The sequence below is a fragment of the Symphalangus syndactylus genome, chromosome 4 (assembly GCF_028878055.3).
Source record: "Symphalangus syndactylus isolate Jambi chromosome 4, NHGRI_mSymSyn1-v2.1_pri, whole genome shotgun sequence".
In the NCBI taxonomy this organism is placed as follows: Eukaryota; Metazoa; Chordata; class Mammalia; order Primates; family Hylobatidae; genus Symphalangus; species Symphalangus syndactylus.
Window position 1 is genome coordinate 16042615 of NC_072426.2, and position 19051 is coordinate 16061665.

At 34.0% G+C, this 19051-nt stretch overlaps 1 long non-coding RNA gene across 1 annotated transcript in view; it reads left to right on the plus strand.

Moving 5' to 3' along the window:
* Positions 1-18748, plus strand: part of LOC134736443 (uncharacterized) — a 46538-nt gene extending 27790 nt beyond the window's left edge. Inside the window, exon 2 of the long non-coding RNA XR_010120443.1 lies at positions 18575-18748. This is a non-coding gene — a long non-coding RNA (uncharacterized lncRNA). The remainder of the gene's footprint in view (positions 1-18574) is intronic.
* The last annotated feature ends 303 nt before the right edge of the window (positions 18749-19051 follow it).

Below are 19051 nucleotides of genomic sequence, written 5' to 3' on the forward strand. Positions count from 1 at the left end.
TATATATATACATACATATATATACACACATATGTACATATATACACACATATATATACATATATACACACATATATACACATATATATACACACATATATATACAAATGTATATATACACATATATCACAGAATACTACTCAGCCATAAAAGTGAATGAAGTCATGCCTTTTGCAGCAGCAGCATGAATGGAATTGGAGGCCATTATTAAGTGAAAGAACTCAGAAACTGAAAGACAAGCAGCACATGTTCTTCCTTATAATTGGGAGCTAAATAATGTGTACACATTGACATAGAAGGTGGAATAAGATATTGGAGACTTGGAAAGGTGGAAGGGTGGGAGAGGTCAAGGGATGAGAAATTACTTAATGGGTACAATGTATACTTTTTGGGTGATGGATATACTAAAATCTCAGATTTCACCATTAGGCAATATATCAGCATAACAAAACTGCACTTGTACTCCTTAAATTTATACAAAAATATCTAAACATTGAAAAGTTACAGTAAGTATATAGTATTGTAATCTTACAGGACCACAGTCATATATGTAGTCTGCTTTTGACCAAAATTAGGCAGTGCATGACTATACTGGCAAAAGGATAGACAGATAGAGCAAAAGAACTGAATAGAGTCTAGAAATAGACCTACGCACATAAAATCAGTTGATTTTCAATAAAGAAGCCAAAGTAATTGAATAGGGAATGCCAAAATAATTGAATGTCCATATAAAAACATATAAGTCTTATATGATTATGATATACATTTATCATATACATAAATTAACTCATAGATCTAAAGGTATAAAACTTGTTGAAGAAATTATATGGGGAAATCCTCACCAAACTGTGACAGCAATGATTATCCAAAAAAGATGAACCAGAAAATAATTGGTAAATTAAAGTTCATAAAAATTGTAAACTTTTGCTGTTATAAAGATATCATTAAGAAAATAAAAGTCAAGTTATAAAATAGATGAAAATATTCACAATACATATGTTTAACAAAACTTGTATCTAGGATGTATAAAGAACTGTTACAACTCAGTAATAAGACAAATAGTCCAATCAAAAGTGGCAAAAGATTTGAGCAGACACGTCAGAAAAGAAGATATTTGAGTGGTCCATTAGCACATGAAAAGCTATTAGGAAAATTCAAATTCAAATTATAAGATACCATTACACATCTACTAGAATGACTAAAATTAAAAAGACTGACAATACCATACCAAGTGCTGGTAAAAAGGTAGAGAAAGTGGAACTCGTTGCTGGACGGAATATAAAATGGAATAACCATTTTGGAAAATAGTTTGGTAGTTTCTTATAAAATTCAACATTACACTTTAGCATAAAAATCAGCAATTATCCTCAATATTTATCCTTAGGGAATGAAAGTTATATATCCACACAAAACTTTAAGTACATAATTATAGCAGCTTTATTCACAGTAGTCCAAACTGGGAACAATATATATGTCTCATCGACTGGTGGAAGGATTTTTAAAATTGTGGCAGAGACGTTTTAACCAGGGAAACTCCATCTTGAGTAGGGTCTGGGTAAAATAAGGCTGAGACCTAATGGGCCGCATTCTCTGGAGGTTAGGCATTCTTAGTCATAGGAGGTCTGCACAAGATACAGGTCACAATGATTCTCCTGATAAAACAGGATGCAGTAAAGAAGCCAGACAAAATCCACCAAACAAAAGATAGCTTTGAAAGTGACCTCTGACTGCCCTCACTGCTTATTATACGCCAATTATAATGCATTAGCATGCTAAGAGACATTCCTGACAGCACCATGACAGTTTACAAATGCCATGGCAACATCTGAAAGTTACCCTATATAGTCAAAAAAGGGTAGGGAACCCTCAGTTCCAAGAAATCCCTTCCTCTTTTCTAGGAAACCACGAATAATCCACCCCTTGTTTAGCATATCATCAAGAAATAAGTATAAGTATACTCAACGTAGTGGCTCATACTGCTACTCTGCCTATGGGTAGCCATTCTTTTATTTTTTTACTTTCTTAATAAACTTGCTTTCTCTTTATGGATTCACCTCAAATTCTTTTTTGTGTGAGGTCCAAGAACCCTCTCTTGGGTCTGGATCAGGACCCCTTTCCGGGAACAGTATATCCTATGATAGAAGGCTGTTCCTCAATAAAAAGGGAGAAACTACTGATTCTCAGCATCATGGATGAATCTCAAAGGCATTATGTTGAGCAGAAGCCAAAGAATACATGCTCAGTTATGTGAAACTCTAGAAGGAACAAACCTAATCCGGAAAGAAGCAGATCAATGGTGGCCTGAGGCTTCAGTTGGTGAGGCTGTGTACAAGGGGGCATCAGAAGCTTTTGAGGATGGTGGCAATGTTTTGTATCTTGATTATAGTGCAATATTGGTTACACAAATGTATCCATTAATCAAAACTCATCAGTTTGTCTATCCATTTATCCATCTGAAATGAAGTTTTTTATTTTATGTAAATTAGCCTCAATAAAGTTAATTACTAGAGAAAAACCAAAAAGCAAAATCATATGAGTATTTGACTAAACTTTAACCCACAGGCCAATTCTTTAGGATTAATGAAAAGTAGAAACTGTTTGGAATCTTAAAACTTTATAATATGCTTTCACTTAATCCCCATACTAAACCATAATTCTATATTTTATTTTTCTTATTTTATTAATAAATAAATCCTTGCTAAGCATAAATAAATTGCCCAGTCTTCCACAGTTACTAAGGTTTGAAACATCCATCTTCTTTGTTCTTCCTACTGCTGTAATGTCAGCCTTCTGACCCATTCCTGGAAGGGAGAACAGACGAGTGTACAGTATGAACTAATTTTAAAAGTCATCCCCGCTCCTCCTTGAGAGAAATCTATGACTTTTGAAGGCCTGAACATTCTGCCTCTAATTTTAGATAAAGCAGACTAAGAAAGAGGGGTAAGAAAGAACATGTAGGTGAGGTAGCAACATAATAGGAAGAGACCCAAAAGAAGGGCCTTTGAAGTTCCTCCTTAAATTAGGGTGTTATGATTTAAGAAAATACTAATAACATTATTTGTTCTTGGGACTTAATTAAAATCTCAAGTAACTTTTACTTAGGAAGATGTACAGAGAAGAATAATTTTGGAAATGCCTTTATGGTTGAAGAGAAAGTAACATTAATTCTCTAATATTTATTTAACCAAGTGTTTATTTGGTGCCTCCTGATAGATCTTCTTTTCAAATAAAGTTGAATATATAGTTGGATCGGAAGAAATATGATAATATTTGATTGGAAAAGTTCTAAAAATTGTTATTGACTAACTGTTCTTTACTCTCATTAGGTTAGCAGTGGTAGAATTCTAGGCTTTCTATTTATCTGTCTGTCCATCTACCATCTGTCTATCTATCCGTGCATCTATTTATCTTATTTAATCCCCACTACATTAAATGTAATATATACATTATTATCCTGAGTTTACACATGAAAAAAATGAAACAATGTGAATACATGTACTACTTATATTGTTTAATTTTCTGTAATGAACACCTGCTGATTATGTAATAAAAAAGTTGAACATACTTACTTAGTTTCTGCCATAAAGTTAGTTAAATCTAATTTTTAAATGTTATGAAACTTTAAGGGAGCAATTTTTAATACTTGAAAGAACTTTAATGCTTCCATTTTGAACATATTTCACTTTAAAGGAGGGAATAATTTCTATAAAGTTGATTGTAAAACGACTTTTTATTAGTAGAATTCTATTTTTTCAATTTTTAATATTAAGTTAGAATCTGTCTTTTAAAATGTTTTGAGGTATGAAAAAAGAAAACTATTCTTAAGTTCTAACTTCTAAAACCATATTTTGCAAGGAAAGCAGTAAAAAATGTAGTGTTAGTAGAGAAAGGAGTCTTCAATGTTATGAAGGACAGAGCTGGAATTTTACAGAGGTTAACTGCCTAATTCATACAGTAGGCTACTAACGGCAGAGCCTTTCCACTCTGCCACACCACCTTCATGATACTAATAAAACCATCAAATTTGCAGATTGGGCATGCAATGTACCTTGTTTTGTTTATTTGTTCACAGTAGCATTCATGTCTAAAAGTACAACCAACAGTAGTCAGTAATAAGATGCACATAATGTAAACACCTGATCTACTTTTTACCAACCACCATTACCCTGGCCCCACCTCCAATAAACTGTTGCAAAGCAGGATACAAACCTACTTAGCTGGTTCTGTTTTCACTTGTGATACCGCTATCTTGTAGAAATAAACAGGTTGTTCTGGATTGAAGTAAGGAACAGGCATAAGCAAAGCAGCACCAAAAATTCAAATTGCTATAGTGAATTCACTAATTGAGGGAGTCATTCACTAGCATGGACAGAAGACTAAGTTAGATTTTCAGCGGATACGATAGGGGTGTGGAGCTAAATTACTTGAATTTCTTCCTGAGTGTCTCTGAAATACTGGATCTGTTTTCTTCAAAAATGTATAAATTTGCTCCATGATAAATTTTGTCACTGTTATCACCTAGCTGTCATAAGATAAATATGGAATCTGAAACACAGTATCTAAGATTATTTAGAGTTTACCTTTTGGAATATGTAAGGCATTCCTCATTTGAGCAAGTTTCTAAAATAATACTGAAAATATTTCTGCCACTGAAAAATATTGCTAAGAACTAGCTTTAGAAATTAGCTTCTCTCCTATCTCCAGCTAAGCCACTTTATCTTCAGAAACATACATTTCTGAATACTAATTTGATGAAAACCATTCTAAAAATGTGAAATCACAGTGAAGGTTTTCTCTGAACATCTGGCTCTGCTACCTCATGAGAGTGTTTCTCATGCAGTTACATACGGTGATTCAGGTTGACACTTGAGTTGGACCACAGTTTTCATCAGGATTTTCAATATTCTTGAAGGTTAGATAAATCTTAGGAAACCCGTAGTTGACATATCCAATTTCCTCCTTGCTATAGTTTGTAGTGACCAAGGCTGATGTTAGTCTTTCCTCACAGGGAAGGGGGAATTTAGCAATGATTAGATATACACATAGGATGTAAAATTTAATGTTTGGTTTAGTTCCTATGAACTTATGAGTTATACCTAAATTATTGGGGGTAAAGAAGATATGACAGTATTTTGGAAAGTTTCTCTACTTCCTAAAGAAGCTCAAGGCAGGAAATCCCATTACTTGAGTTTGTATTTATTGAAATTATGCATCTGATGTTATCTGCATGCAAATGGAACAGAAAAACTGGCCTTTCTTCAATGTAATGAAATCCTTAATTAAACCAGAATTCGGATAAACGTAACTTTCAACTAATTTTCCCTCTTTTACTTCCTCCCTCCCTCTTGCTCTTCCTCTCTCCCTTTTTTCATTTCCTCCCTGTTCTTTCCTCCCTTCCTTCCTTCCTGCCTGCTCGCCTCCTCCCTCCCTCTCTCCCTTCCTCCCTCCTTCCCTCCCTCCCTTCCTATATTTTTCCCTTCAATTTTTCTTAGTTTTTTAAAGAAAATACTTGAATGAAGAGAAAGAACAAAATGATAATATGGGAAACTTAAACATAAAAATAACATAATCTTCGCGCAAAGTCTTGGGGTTAGTAGCTTCTGACAGGGCCTGTTTATCTTGGCAACACCTTCAATGTTGCCCCAGGAAAAGCAACTTTATAATGAAAACTTTAGGGCCTGTAGGTTCCAGAACACATGTGATTCTTTGATCATCACAGATATTTACAAAATAGGAGTGTATTTCCATATATAACATTTTTTAAATGAAAATACATAATAGTTCTCTTGTTATTCCCCAATTAAACAACAAACCACAGTTTTATTGCCTGTTTAAAATAAGTTTTTATCTGTAGTGCACTTTAGATCACATCTCATGTGGATCTTTAGAGATAAATATACCTGCTTGGAAAAGGAAAGCCCACTGGTTTGAGAAAAATGCTCTTTAGAGACGATACTCTCTTCTGATATGAAGGGGAAATAAGCTTTACATTTATCTGATTTTTATGTCATATCTAACATTCCTAAGTCAGGTTGTTCCAACGGTGTTGTTAGGATCATATATTCAAATTGTCATTATAATTCGATTTGTGGGAAGACTTTAGAGAGTAATGACTCCAGGAGGAGTTAGAAGTATGGCAGTGCAGGTGAAGCTGGGGCATGGGGCTACTGGATTAGGAGTGTCCTGCTGAGAAGGAGATGCTTTGGCGAAGCTGCAGAAGAGCTTATCACCAAAGCAACCGCAGTGAGAAGAGAGCGGATTATTGAATGTGGCATTTTTGGAGTGTCATCCACATTTAGGAGGGTGCAGAAGAAGCCATCCAGAGTGCCTACCAAGGAATCCCAATGATAAACTTCTAATAACCGCAGAGTGGCTGAAATGAAGTCAACGTCCTCAACTCTTTTTCCCAGCGTCAATTCACCTGCAGTACATTCTTAATAATGAAGAGGCCTATTATGGTGGGGATTCTTGGCAGGGTAAGGCAGGGGTAGGAAGTTTAGAGCTAATCAGAATCTAGGGGAAAGTCTTGTGTTGGTTTCATTATGTCCTGGCTTGGGAGTGGGAGTGTTGAGGGGGTGGCTGTCATTGAAGCCATTGTTTAAATGAGAAGAGCTGTATCATCATTCTGCTCCAAAAGAATATTGTATATTAAAGAGGCACTTTGATCAAGCCACTGCTTGAAGGGAGCATACTTATGTACACTACCTGGTCACTAAAGTACTTTTAAAAAGTATTGGTTGTTTTATTAGTCCCTTTTCATGCTGCTGATAAAGACATACCCTAGACTGGGAAGAAAAAGAGATTTAATTGGACTTAAGAGTTCCACATGGCTGGGGAGGCCTCAGAATCATGGCAGAAGGCGAAAGGCACTTCTTACATGGCAGTGGCAAGAGAAAATGAGGAATATGCAAAAGCAGAAACCCCTGATAAAACCATCAGATCTCGTGAGACTTGTTCAGTACCACAAGAACAGCATGGGGGAAACTGCCCCCATGATTCAAATGATCTCTTAATGGGTCCCTCCCACAACACGTAGGAATTATGGGAGTACAATTCAAGAGGAGACACCAGAGGGAACACAGAGCCAAACTGTATCAGTTGTCGTTCACCAAAATGAATTGTGTGTGGAAGTTTGGGGGCAGAGAAAAATTGCTCGGTGAAATAGCGGGTGGCTTCAGTGTTTCATGTGAGGCAATGAGGGGAATCACGATTGGTATCAATGGGAGAGCAAAACTGGAGAGAACAGGGTGAACAGAAAGTGATTTCTGAAGTAATTTTTAACTTTGTTGAGTATGTCCTACAAAATCTTTAATACATTATTCATTGTTCACTAATGATTTTGTTGCAATTGGGTCATTTTGGGGAAAATGGTAGGAGATGGGGACAAACATTTAATTTCTCTGGGCCTGTTGTCCCACTTGTAAAATTGAGATATCATTATTCTAATCACCCAGTGGAGATAATGAAAATTTTAACTGTCTCTAAAGGAAATTTTTCAATCCTTGGAATAATTTTCTGAGAATGCATAGCCAATGGGGGAAAATGCTGCCTTCAAAAGGCTCAAATTGAAGAAAGCAAATGGAAGAAAGGGATTTTTCTTTCCATAAAAAATTACTTTTATGGCATGAAAATTATTTTTCTGCCCTTTATAACCATTGTTATTCTTCTGTATATTTTCCCAGTATACGTTTGTATTTTGTACAATTGTAAATATGCTATATAAATAATAGTGTCTTCGTTTTTCACTTTCACTTATGATAGTATCTATATTTGCATGTATCTCTGCATCTCTCTTTGCATCTTCATCTAATTATCAGTCTGTCAATAATTTTCTGTTATCTACCAATAATCTCTGTACTTAGCTTTCTAGTACTCTGAAAATTTGTTTTCCTGAAGTCCACTTTCTAGTTCTTATTTAATAACATTTTAATTTCTTTGGTTTTGATCCAGTTTGGTCTAAAGACCACAATAATTAGTGTATTTCCTAGTGCATGATCTTTATAACCATCATTTAAAAATACTTTATATAAATCTGAAAAGATCTTCCAAAATACTCACATACTCCTCTGTTGTTGAATATATAGAGATGGTAGTAAATTTCACTATTTTAAATAACTCTGTAATATATAACTTTATAACACAATTTTGTTTTTTGGATTATTTCCTTGGGAGACATGCATAAAGATGAAATCAATTGCTATAAAATTTTATGACTTTTTATAACACATAGTGTCAAACTGAGAAAGGCAAATATATTCTTGTTTTTATCCCACTATATCAAAGACATTGCTTATCTGTGCTGCAATTTTTCCTCAAATCCTAAAATTTATGTGTACATTTTGCAGCTGAAGAAATCTTCATAGACATATATTTAGTGATAAAGAATGGTTTTGCTGCTCGGTTTTCTCTTCTTGATTTCCCCACAACTATCCAAAAAAGCATAATGTGTTAAGATTTATTCCAAATTAAGTACTCCAAATCTTATTTGGTCAATAAAAGTATAAATGAAAAGGCATTTTCCTATTTAATTGAATAACCAAACTCTGGTGGGATGATACTTAACCCTCATGTTGCTTGACTGGCTATGTGACTGAATAAATGAATATTGTCTACAGATACAACTGATTCTCTTCACTAAGGAAAAAAAAGGTGTTGCAAAATTGACTTTGCTGCTTGCCAGTTGAAGCCTCTCTTCCTCACCCCCACTAAATCTTCTTTCTGGGACCAATGTATCAGCCTAGAGGAATAAAGTTTCATAATGCCAAAAGGGCCAAGAGTGGCTGGCACAGAAATAATTGACTCGAGGGATTGTAACTTACGTCTCATACATCTAAAGCAACAAATCAAAAAAGTTTTATCATTATTTTGGTCTTCTTTTCCTTTTAGCTCCTAAATAAACATGATTATTTTCCTGCATCTAAAGAGGAATTGCAATGCTAAAACTATTGATTTTGAGGATTTAAAAGTTTTTATTGGGAAAACTGGCTAGCCATATGTAGAAAGCTGAAACTGAATCCCTTCCTTACACCTTATACAAAAATTAATTCAAGATGGATTAAAGACTTACATGTTAGACCTAAAACCATAAAAACCCTAGAAGAAAACCTAGGCATTACCATTCAGGACATAGGCATGGGCAAGGACTTCATGTCTAAAACACCAAAAGCAATGGCAGCAAAAGCCAAAATTGACAAACGGGATCTAATTAAACTAAAGAGCTTCTGCACAGCAAAAGAAACTACCATCAGACCGAACAGGCAACCTACAAAATGGGAGAAAATTTTCGCAGCCTTCTCATCTGACAAAGGGCTAATATCCAGAATCTACAATGAACTCAAACAAATTTACAAGAATAAAACAAACAACCCCATCAAAAAGTGGGCAAAGGACATGAACAGACACTTCTCAAAAGAAGACATTTATGCAGCCAAAAAACACATGAAAAAATGCTCATTATCACTGGCCATCAGAGAAATGCAAATCAAAACCACAATGAGATACCATCTCACATCAGTTAGAATGGCGATCATTAAAAAATCAGGAAACAGCAGGTGCTGGAGAGGATGTGGAGAAATAGGAACACTTTTACACTGTTGGTGGGACTGTAAGCTAGTTCAACCATTGTGGAAGTCAGTGTGGCGATTCCTCAGGGATCTGGAACTAGAAATACCATTTGACCCAGCCATCCCATTACTGGGTATATACCCAAAGGACTATAAATCATGCTGCTATAAAGACACATGCACACGTATGTTTATTGCGGCACTATTCACAATAGCAAAGACTTGGAACCAACCCAAACGTCCAACAACGATAGACTGGATTAAGAAAATGTGGCACATATACACCATGGAATACTATGCAGCCATAAAAAATGATGAGTTCATGTCCTTTGTAGGGACATGGATGAAACTGGAAATCATCATTCTTAGTAAACTGTTGCAAGGACAAAAAACCAAACACCGCATGTTCTCACTCACAGGTGGGAATTGAACAATGAGAACACATGGACACAGGAAGGGGAACATTACCCTCTGGGGACTGTTGTGGGGTGTGGGGAGGGGGGAGGGATAGCATTAGGAGATATACCTAATGCTAAATGACGAGTTAATGGGTGCAGCACACCAATATGGCACATGGATACATATGTAACAAACCTGCACATTGTGCACATGTACCCTAAAACCTAAAGTATAATAATAAAAAAAAAAGAAAAAAGAAAAAAAGTTTTTACTGCATATAGACTCCTCTTTGAGAAAAAAAGCGGTGTCTTATTTTCCTAAACAGAGTAATATAAAATGAAACAAACAACCTTCTCCTCCCATGACTATCCCTGAACAGACTATAATCATGAATATAGCAATTATTTTCTTTGTAGCAAGGAAGATCAGTGTTGCAAATTTTAGGTCATAGCTGAACATGTAAAATATGTTTTGTAATCAGAAAATTAATTATAAAGTTGAATAGTAATACTTAAAATTTATTGAAATTCTGGCAATATAAAATTAGATGCATTAATGCAGATAGATTAAAATTTCAAGCGTAAATTTTATTAAATGGTAATAAATGATAATAGTAGATGATAATAAAAGGAGGTAGATGATATAAAGTATATTTAGGTTGATATTTCATCCTCTATTAAAGTGTATTTACAAAATTCGGATTGGATGTTTTCATAGTTCATCAACTTGTAATACAGCATATATTTTAGTGTGCTTTGAAACAGCAGATAGTTGTTTTTTCATGTGACTTTTGATTAATGTTCTTAAAAAATAAGCTTGGTCTCGCTCATGGCACTTGGATAAAGGTTGTATTTGATTTTTAGCCTATGGAATTTGTGGTAGGAGCCCAGCCAAGCATATTGCAAACTTAGCTATAGGCTATTTAGAGAGAGAACAGCAATTGGTGGCAGGAAGGACTTGTACCTCACAATCTGCTACTTAATTTTTGAGTTGTTTGTATGTGGGCCCAAAAACATAATTCATATTCATTCCATCTTTAGGTTTGAGATAGTCAATTAGTTGCAAAAATTCCTTAGTGATTAATCATTTGGAAGACAAGTGCTGTCTTTTCCATAAATGTTTATTCTTCATCTTACCATGGAAATAGTTCCTTGAAAAATTCACATTTTAAGATTAGGTAGACCTGTGCTGGACGGTCCAGTATAGTAGTCACTAGCCACTGTGGCTATTTATATTTTTATCTAAATTAACTAAAATTAAAGAAAAACATTCAGTTTCCTTGTCTCACTCAGCACATTTTAAGTGCAAATATTCACAAGTGTTGTGTGGCTACTGTATTAGACAATGCAGGTGTAGAGGTATAGGACATTTTGTCATTGCGTACACTATTAGATGGTGAGGAGCTAGACTAAATATTTTACAAAATATCCCTTTTATAATTATAATCTTATATCTTGCTTGATTTTTAAAATAACAAAGAGCAAATAAATGTGAACAAAAATAGTGTGTAATAAACAAAAATGAGTTAGTTACTCTAAAAACATGAAATTTCACTTTTTATTGTGGCCTCTATGAGTTTATGCTAAGAAGAAAACAGATTTTATAGGTATTCATATAGCAATACCCAAAAGAAACTTGATGATGTTTACAAGCTGGGCCTAGAGGCAGCATTTGAGTAGGTGCAGCCAATACTCACATAGTCACAGGGGCAGGACAGTTTCAAGGTGATCTCTGAATTATTAGTCTAGTGAATTTTTTTCCTGTCATCTTAGAATTGTAGTTTTTTTCTACTTCAATTTTTCAAAATTTATTGAAGAATTAAAAGGAAAAATGTGGTGCTCTACCTGAATAATGATAATATTTTGTTTTCCTTTACTCAGCTTTTTTTTTTTTTGGACAGTGGTAATTACATCATAGTTTCTATATTACAGAAAGATGCTTTCTTAGTCCAGATACTACACAACTATATCCTATCTAGACTTTACTTCGATTATTTCTTTTAAATTTTGGGGATATACATCAAAAAGAAAAAGAAGTCAATACAATTTTAACTTAGTTATGAATAGCAGGTCACAATATATCTTTATTATTACCTCACCACACACAAAAATCATTATAAATATAAAAGATAAAATAGATTTTGGAAGAAAGCATGAAATAATATCTTTATAACCCTGAGGGTGGGCAAATATTTCTGAATATAAAAGAAAAAAATGGTAAATGTTATTATGTTGAGATTAAGAACTTCTGTTTATCAAGACACCATGAAGAGAGTGAAAAGGCACGACAGAATGGGAAAAAATTTGTAATACATATAACACACAAAGGATTTGTATCCAGAATATACAAATCAATAAAAAAGGCCAAAATCCCAATAGAAACATGCGCAAAAGTCATAGACATAAACCTCAAAAATAGGATGTCTAACGCATATAATCAATTAATAGGAAAAGTTGTTCAGCCTAACTGCCAGGGAAATGCAAATTAAAACTGATTTCATAATACATACATCAAAATGGCAGTGATGAGAAACACTGCAAATGCCAACATTTGCACTTGCTGATTGGAGAATAAATTTGATGAAACTCCTTGGAAAGCTATTTGACATTAAAGTTGAATATATATGGCAATAAAGTTGAATATATTTGGCATTAAAGTTGCAAGGGTATATATATATTTCACCAGCATTTCCACACCCAGATTTATACCCAATAGAAATGCATACAAATGTGCACTAAAGGCATGCACAAGAATCTTCAAAGCAGCATTATGTACAAGAGCACCAAACTGGAAACAATCCACGTGTTCATCAAGGCTAAAATTGATTCATATTGATCTATTTCTACAGAGGAATACTACACAGCAGTGATAATGAATAAACTCTAGAGTTTTTGGCAGCATGGATGAATCTCATAAAAATAGTATTAGGTAAAATAAACAAGACACAGGGTACATAATTTATGAATCTATTTATATAATATTCAAAAATCATGCAAGCCAATCTATGGTATTAGCTAACTAGGATGGCTGGTACTCTTGGAGGAATAGTGATTAAAAAGAGAGTGGATACATGGGTGTTAACTCTGTGTACACGTGTGATGAACACTTTTCTGTGGGTATGTAGTTTTTACAATAAAGACAATAGAAAGTTTATTTACAAAATTAATGAAAAAGGATCATCAATGTATGATTTTGTTACAGAGATTTGCACCTGTGCAAAGGCCATTGACAAAAGTCCTGTTGTTAAGTGCATCCAAAAAGATAAAGGTAGAAAGCCTAATTATTAATGTCCACTTTTCTCTTGTGAGAGGATCTACAGAAAATAAGACCATCCTACATAAATATGAACAAAAAATCTTCCTGGGGCTTCAGAAGAATCTAATTGGTTCTCAGAAATCATAAAGGAAAATCTAATTGGTTCTCAGAAAACATAAAGGAAAATCTAATGTACCCCTCAGCAGGGCTTGGGTTTTCCAACTCCTGCGAGAGGGTCACAGAGTCTTCTGGTCATCTCAATTCCAAGGACAAGGCACTCAGGTGACCCCAAAATCAACAATATAGGCAGGAGGAGAAAGACAGACCTGATTGGAGAATGTTTTCTTTTAATACATACTGACCTCAGTGGCCTTTGAGGGCTATCAGAATGATGGCCAGAGGAAGCGTTGGAGCATATGCTTACTCATGATACATGGACGTCAGTCCAGAGAACTCACAGGAGTGGTTATAAAATGTCCTCAGATCACTGTGTGCCACTTTCCAGTGACATGTCAAGCTGCATGGGCCTGAGCATTTTGTGCTTACATATGTATACACATGTATACATGCAGTTTGTGAATGTATTCAACGAATGATTAAGGGGGGTCTGTTTTGTGCAAGTCATTTGTAGAGAAGGCAAAATGGACCTAATGCTGCTGTTGGCAATTAAATATATTTTGAATTCTCTTGGAATAAAATCATGCTACCAATATTTTTTTTAGTGCCAACAATCTGCTAGTGAAAACTGTATGGTCAGTTAAGTCCAGAAAACTAGACTAGAGCTCCTCGACTGCACTCCTCACAGTTTACATTCTTTATGCCAAGAGGAGTTAAGTTCATTAGCTTCTAGGATATTTCTAAGTATTAATGTACACAAGCAGAAACAAACACTGCTTAATTTTCTCTGAAACTAGCCGAAGGGCATTTACAATAGGAAATCTTTCTCCTAGAAGAAATTAGAAAAAAAAAAGTTTTAAACAAGAATTTTTATTTTGAAAAAGTAAATTGCAGAAGGGTTTAAGAAGAATCACTAAAGTGTATGAGGAAAGTATTTGAAATAATTCCAAATTATTAAAAGAATAGAGTACTTTTTATTACTTTGCCAAAAGAAAGATTATTTTGTTGTTTGAACGACTTGACTCATTAAAATCTACTTACATAGGTGATGACTTTTTTTGGGTGAAAAGTTCTCAACTTTTAGATAGAGAAATATGATAATTCTTTGAATACATCTGTCCATGAGGTAGGAGTCCATGAAGAAGAAATTTTAGCCTGAGTAATATGTTTCATCTATGAATATTGAAAACGAACCCCATGAGGCCCACATTTAATCTACATTCACTGAAAACACTTGTACCTTTTACACTCTGCTTATTCATGCAACTAGATTAACTAAATACATAAGCTGCTGCTTTCAGCTCTGGTCCTCCTGTTTTCTGCTGGTAAAGGTCACACTGACTCATACATGAAACCTTTTGTTTATATCTCAGAGGTAGCTGACCCGTTGCACCTGCTTTTGAATATCTGGCAAGAGACAGGCTTGCAAATGAATATGGCTCTTTCAAGAGGTTGCTTATTTTAAAATGAAATTAGCATTTCCATAGGTGCCAAACCGCTGGCAGAGGAGAATGGAGACCTCTGTGTAAGTGAAGACAGGTATATTGTGGAATTGTGGCAGCATCTGCATGTTCACCTTACCCTATAAATAATGCCTCTAAACAATTGCTGAATGAATGAGCAAATGAATAAAATAGTTATCTTTGACCCTTTTTACCTAATTACTAACATTTTATTTTATTTATACAGACCTATAACTATGTAAAGGAGGAAATGTGATTTAAGCACTTCCCTTTTTTTCATAATACCCCTTCCCCTTCCCCAGATATCAACCATGTATGTTACATGGACTAAAGTCATTACTGTGACAGTAACTGATATTCAATCAGTATAATTAGCTTCCTTTTGTGTTAACTAGTGCGCAAATCTTTCAAATGATATGGAAAAAATCAAAAGGGTATACCAGATTAAACGAGGAGGTGGGGAAGCACTGAATGCAATACTATGAGGTTAGATTTCATTCTGTGATCCAGAACATCCTGCCTCTAGAATCTCTCCCAATCAGTCACACTTATGGTCACCAGAACTTTCTTTACTTAAACATACATAAATTGATAAAAGTGACCACAAAGAAGGTGCAAATTGTGAGGTTAATCTGGTATGTCCAAAAGTCACTAACCTAATTTAGTTAAAATTTTTAACTAATTTTTGTAGTTACATAAGAAAGTTACACAATGAAAAAATATTTCATGTGGAATGACAGGATACTGAGATAGCAGAGTTGTCTGGATAATATCTGACAACAACAATTACCCCATGATTTATGACTATATTTTTTTCTAGAGAAATATATATATTTTAAACTTTAATGTTTAAATTTTTTTCTAAAAAAAATTTTAACTAAATTAGGTTAGTGACTTTTGGACATACCAGATTAACCTCACAATTTGCACCTTCTTTGTGGTCACTTTTATCAATTTATGTATGTTTAAGTAAAGAAAGTTCTGGTGACCATAAGTGTGACTGATTGGGAGAGATTCTAGAGGCAGGATGTTCAGAAGTCATCTCAGTAATACCGGCAGAAAGACAATCTCTGTTATTAGCTGTTAGGATAATGGTTACCCTTATGGGCCGTAGAGACTGAGAGAGATTACAAAGGGAGTCCTAGAGTGCTGGTGAAATTCAGCTTCCTGATCTTGGTTTTGGATATTTGGATTTATTCACTTGCATATATCCATTGCAAATAAAGCTGTATATTTTGTGTGTCTTTCTGTGTGTATACTTAATAAAAAAAAGTGTAAAAGAAAAATAATGACACCTGAATCACTGCAGTAGGAGTGGATAGCATAAGTCATTTGCAGAGATAGAATACCACAAAGATTCGCACAATTACTGAAAGAGGAAAATAAAGGAGAGAAGAAAATCAAAGGTGACTTCGAGATGTCTTAGAAATAGAAGATATTTCATTTATAGTTAGAAATCTCATGAGGAAGAACTTGTTTTTGGAAGGAAGTTAATGAGTTCAATATTGGATATTTGAGATGCCAGTGAGATAGTTAGATAGGACTAACAAATAAGCAAATGTGAATGTTGCTTGGAGCTCAAATGAGAGTTAAAAATGGAGGTTATTGGAAGTTATACAGACAGAAAAAACAGTTGAAATAGTAAAAATAAGGAGATCCCTAAGAGAGGAAGGAACAAAAGAAAATTGAGCACTAAACCTAGAAAACTGTTTCTGTTTCAAAATTTTACTTTATTATAGCCTAGTTCATGACATAGTAATTCTGGAATAAAATGTGTAAAATACATAGTTTCTTTTTGTTTTACTGTGATGAAGTTTTAAGTCTTTTTATTCTTTGTATTTTTCAAATTGTCTTTAGTGAAAACATATTGTTTTTGTAGTTACATAAGAAAGTTACACAATGAAAAAATATTTCATGTGGAATGACAGGATACTGAGATAGCAGAGTTGTCTGGATAATATCTGACAACAACAATTACCCCATGATTTATGACTATATTTTTTTCTAGAGAAATATATATATTTTAAACTTTAATGTTTAAATTTTTTTCTAAAAAAAATTTTAACTAAATTAGGTTAGTGACTTTTGGACATACCAGATTAACCTCACAATTTGCACCTTCTTTGTGGTCACTTTTATCAATTTATGTATGTTTAAGTAAGGGAAATAGAGATATATTCTCAGTGCATAATCTATAAAGAGTAAGAGACATAATACTAACAAAGTATTATTACAGTAAAATAATTTAATTGGAATACGTAAGTTTTATTTAAAATTCAGATATGCTATTTTTTGATTTAGTCCTATTTCAAATGTATTAATTAGTTTATTGAAAGAGGTCTTATAAAGGATTAATGGAAAAGTCACATTATTAAAATAAATTTCGTAAACTGTTTTAAAAGGTTTCACTTATCAATATAAACTTTCTGGAAATCGTTGCTATTATATAATATGCATAAATCTACTCTGTGAACACTGTAAATTTAACCTGACAGTCATAATTTCTTTTAAGCTGATATATGTGCTGTGATGACACCATTTAAAACCATGTGACACTTGTGTTGACAAGGGTTTGTTTTAGCTGTCACATGCTAGAGATCAGTGACATACACCTACCTTGACAAAGAGCTTTGTGGAGACACTAAATCTGCTATCTTTATCTAAATAAAACATAGGCTGGTTTTCTGCAGCCATTCAGCCCTAGAAAGGAAGGTTACTTCATCACTTGGTGTTTCAGGTGTGGAGAATATTTTCTTTGAGATCACATGGTAATATGTGTGCTTTGTAATAAGAAATATTTGTTTAGATTATTGGTTCTTGGAGAGCAAGATTTATTTTATATTCTTTAATATCACCTGATACAACATGCTGTTACATTCCCTGAAAGATATGCTCATTACTTGTTATAATAAGGGAAAGTGATTAATATTTGCAACGTTTTACTTCTTTAAGAAAAGTGTTTTTATATTTTTATTCTTCCATAAATATATATAACCTTTGAAACTAGGGGACCAGAAAAATTTATTTGTTGTACCAAGAAATATTAATAATCTTGGATTAATATAGATGATGACTATTTAAAAGAAAAATTGAGTTTTCCCTTTAATTGGTTAAGATGATTTTTTATATTCTTAGGAGGATAAGATTATAATATGAATTTCTCTCATGGTCTGTTCCTTTCAGTGCCTAATATTCCATAATGTTCATTATGGAATTCCTATATATGGAAAGAATATCCTAATTTCAACCCCCTATTCATTCTCACTCTTGTCTCTGTTTTCATGAAACCCTTCGATATAATGAACACATTCATTCCTGACCCCTCTTTGTCTCTGAGGCAGTTGATGGACTCTTCTTCGGGCAATGACGATTCAAGATGTCGGGAGAAACAAAGCCAGGACTGTCACTAGCCTGCCTTTCAAAATGTTCCAATCACATATTAATGCTTTTCCAAATAGATGTTGGACAAATCCATTTTGACCCAGAACCAGAACAATGAAGCCAAATCTAGAATCATCCATTCTGGCTAAGGTTGAACCACTGGCAAATACATTTTTCAAAATTTCGTTTTGTAAGGAATTAAATCCAATTCCTTTCCACATGGAGAAAAGCCAATAATGAAGGCTGATGATTGTAAAAGTGAGACCAAAGAGCCACAGGACATATTTATTTTGGAAAGAAAGTTAAAAGACTAAGAAGTTAGGCCATAAAATATTTTACACCGGTTTAGATTAAACTAACAGTATAAAAAAAAAAGTATTTTGCATTTTTATGCAGATGTCCAAGTAAAAACAGCTGTTGTACTAAGAGAAAACTTCAGATTTCTGGAGAAAAGCATCCATAAATGGCTCCTGCATAAATGGTTCCTGAAGTATATGCAAAATGGGAAGTGGCAGCACTTACAAGATTTTTTAAAAAGCTTTATTTGAAGAAAATATATTCTCAAAACCACTCAGTCAGTCTAAAATAGAGGTCGGCAGTCTCTCAAATGTGGTAGGTAATTGCTTTCTGGATTCCAAGGGAATGGTGGTTAGGGATAGAAGTGACTGGAGCAAAGATTTGCTGTCAGTTGTTTTGTCTCTGGGTGTTGCATAATAATAAAGTCAGTATAGTTTCTAACAAAGAGCAGAGAAGAGGATGTGGTAGCCCCATCTGGCTCTCATGCTACCTCATGTAGTATCACAGGAACCCCATACCAGTCAGATTCCAATAGGAAATAGATGGCACATCCAAAGTAAGAAAATTAGACAGGTA